The sequence below is a fragment of the Capsicum annuum genome, unplaced genomic scaffold (assembly GCF_002878395.1).
Source record: "Capsicum annuum cultivar UCD-10X-F1 unplaced genomic scaffold, UCD10Xv1.1 ctg50364, whole genome shotgun sequence".
Classification (NCBI taxonomy): Eukaryota; Viridiplantae; Streptophyta; class Magnoliopsida; order Solanales; family Solanaceae; genus Capsicum; species Capsicum annuum.
In genome coordinates, this window is record NW_025858228.1 from 1 (window position 1) to 3,478 (window position 3,478).

At 34.7% G+C, this 3,478-nt stretch overlaps 1 pseudogene; it reads left to right on the forward strand.

The window, feature by feature from the left end:
• Positions 1-1,304: 1,304 nt before the first annotated feature.
• On the forward strand, positions 1,305-2,060 carry LOC124892752 (annotated as a pseudogene).
• The last annotated feature ends 1,418 nt before the right edge of the window (positions 2,061-3,478 follow it).

Sequence of the window (3,478 nt, forward strand, 5' to 3'; positions counted from 1 at the left end):
TTAACGTATACATGTGTATATGTTTTATAAATTAGTATATATATATATATATATATATATATATTGTAGTGTGTATATATATATTATACTATTATAGCATATGTTTTATTTAAAGTAGTACGTATAGTCATATATAATTATATATTGAATGGTACGTATATATGTGTAATTGTTTATATATTTTTTTAAAAATATATATTGTATATTGGAGTGTATATAGTGTACATTGAATTTTTTTATTTATTTTTTAACCGGGTTTGATCAGATTTTGGTGGGTTTGACCGGGTTGAGTTAAGTGGGCCGGGTTAGGGTGGGTTTTAATTTTTTTACTATATGGCCCAGCCCGGCTAGCGTAAAAACCGGCCCTTAACCGGCCCTCAACCTGATTAAAATGGAAGGGCCGGTTCCGGATTGGCCCGGCCCGGACCGTTTGACACCATTAAGTTGAGTCCATTATTGTCAGGGAATGAAAATATAGAGTCCAGTACCAAGTACAGTTGTGTACTCATTTCTGAAGGGAAAATTGACCGATTGAGACAGGGTAGATGCGATCGATCGATGGAAGGGACCTAATTTGAAGAAGAAAGTCATTTATGGACCACGAAATGGCTTCAGAAGAGGTAGTATTCATTATACAAACATTGTTTAACGAATTTGCCCGATTGCCGATTCAACATTTTTGCTAGAATTGGCCCATCATCAACTCATAGAAATTAGGCCCCAAAAAACTCTGCATACCTAAGGAAAGATGTCAGAAAATTGCAAGTCTCTCATTGACGTGGTTCCACTAGAAATATATTTTAATGAATTACAGATTAGTTTAGTCAGTATAAATACAAGAAAACACTATGCCAACGACCACAACTTGAGCTGGGGATCTTGGCCACATTCATGAGAAGAATATTCTTAATCTTATTAAAATTCTGCTCAAGTCCACTTGCTAGTTTCTAGTGAAGCCCGTGACTAGATTATTAAACTATATTCCATGATACCAAGATCGCACAATCTACGGTCTACAAGTTTGAATCGTGAAATTAGACATTAATATTTGTATCCCTCTATATATCAATGTTATTCTATCTTGGCATATTAACGCAGGGTTGGGGGAAAAGTTGTACTCCATTTACACTGTCAGTATATAGATATATAGAATAACATTGATAGAGGGATCAAATAAAACAATGAGAATATTAGGTTAGGACTAAATTAAACGAGGAACATGGCGACTAGTATTAATTTTATTTTCAGATATACTTCCAAGATCTACTAGATTAATATACTTCTTGACAGCTAAAATTCCTTGCTTACACACATGGGGTTAAGAATGTTTTCTTATTATTCTTCTATTCTCCCTCCTTATGCATGCAGCCTATAAAAACCCAACAATCCTTTTAACTCATCATCACAAATTTCAATATATTTCTCTATTACTAAGTTTAAGACTCCACAAGATGGCTAAGTCACTTGCCCTATTTCTTCTATTCAACATCCTATTCTTCACAGTGGTGAGTGCATGCAACACTTGCCCTGGCCCTAAACCAAAACCAAAACCAAAGCCAAAGCCAACGCCGAAGCCAGCCCTCCTCCTCCTTCAAAAGAAGGGGGCAAATGCCCAACAGATGCCTTAAAATTAGGTGTTTGTGCTAATGTGCTTAATGGTTTATTGAATGTAACACTTGGAAAGCCACCTGTGGAGCCATGTTGCAGTCTTATTGAAAATCTTGTGGATTTGGAGGCTGCTGTTTGTCTTTGCACTGCACTTAAGGCTAATATTTTGGGGATTAAACTTAATCTCCCTATTTCCCTTAACTTACTTCTTAACGTTTGTAGCAAGAAGGCTCCAAAGGGATTCACTTGTCCCTAAATGATTCTATCTTTTTTCTTTTTCTTCTGAAGTTGGTTTTTGATATTCATTTGTTTAGCAGTTTCTGATGTTCTATTTGTCTATGCATTAAACATCTTGTTAGGTGCAAGTTTGTGATTTGTTTTGGATTGCTTATTGTTGGAAAGACAACTGTTTGTGTACCCTTTGGAAATAAATATAGTATTTCTTAGTATCACTTTCAGTTTGTATCCCTCTCTACCAGCGACAGAGTTAGAATTGTTCACTGAGGGAATTCAAGATATAAAAAGTAAACGCGAAGAACTCAAAAGAGGTTCAACATCTATTAGATATATATAAGAAAATAATTTTAATCATATCTAAATAGTGTAATTTTCCGTTGAATGAACCCCCTTAGCCATACCTAGCTCCGTTCCTGCTCTCTACTAATGATGGAGTACTAGATACTTCTGTTTGTTTGGGCAAGATTTTTCCATGATAGATCTCAGATAAATATGTCGGAACACCTTGTGAGCTGTGGCTTGAGAAAAATGAGTTCATAGACCCTCCCAAGTCTTTAATTAAAAAAAAGAGATAAGTGGGTCCCACAATCTGATTAAGTTAAAAAAATAAAGCCGCTTGAACTTCGACCACTGCAATAGTTGTCTCAACAACTCCGTACACTTGTTGAACAACTTTGTGCAGTAGTCGAACAACTTCGCAAAGTTGTCGAATAACTATCAAAGTTGTTCGACAACTGCGCAAAGTTGTTGGAACGAAAATATTAAAAAAAAAACTGAATTCTTTTTTTTCCCTTTTACCTAATTCTTAAAACTTGATGGACCCTCACTTAATTGGGAAACTTGTTTGTCCCTTTTAATCCAAAGTCCTCTGTGGCTTTCTTGAAAATTTAATATGCCCGTTTTATTCCATATCAGATAACAGGAGTTTTCATGCCAAAAAAGATGTTTTCAAAACTTATTTTGTCATTCAGACAAAAGTTTTGAAAAATTTGTCATATACCCATTTAAAGTCACCTCATCATCCTATCTTTCTAACTCAACAGATTTACCTACAAGTTTCTAATAATACACTTCAACCCACACGATCATCCAATCTTTCTAACTTAACAAATTCACTCACAAGTTTCTACTAATACACTTTAACCCACTCCATCATCCACAATTATATAATACAAAAATATCTAGGTTTCCAAACATAATTAAAAAAAATTCCAAAATCTTAACATAGAAGGTTTTTTCCCTCCAAAAAGCTCCTATTCAGGCCAATTTTTCGACGTTATTTTACGGCGATCAGCTCTAAATCAGTCCACAAACATCATAAGCTTGTCTATTGCATCCATTGTTACCCCATTTATTTTCTATCTTCTCAAAGACACTTTTCACCATTGTTAAAAAGCTTTAAATCACTCACATTACTCAAAACCTGTTTAGAAAGTATATTACAATAGCTCAGGCGACTCCAAGTTTATTTCTCTATTCCATAAACCCAACGATTGTTGATTAGAAGCCATATTTGCAATTTCAAGATTTTTGTATAGATATCTGCTCAGTCATCGACCATGCATATATCCCGACATAGACCATCATCATAATCGACCGTCGACCAAAGCTTAATTTTAGGATGTCTATTATA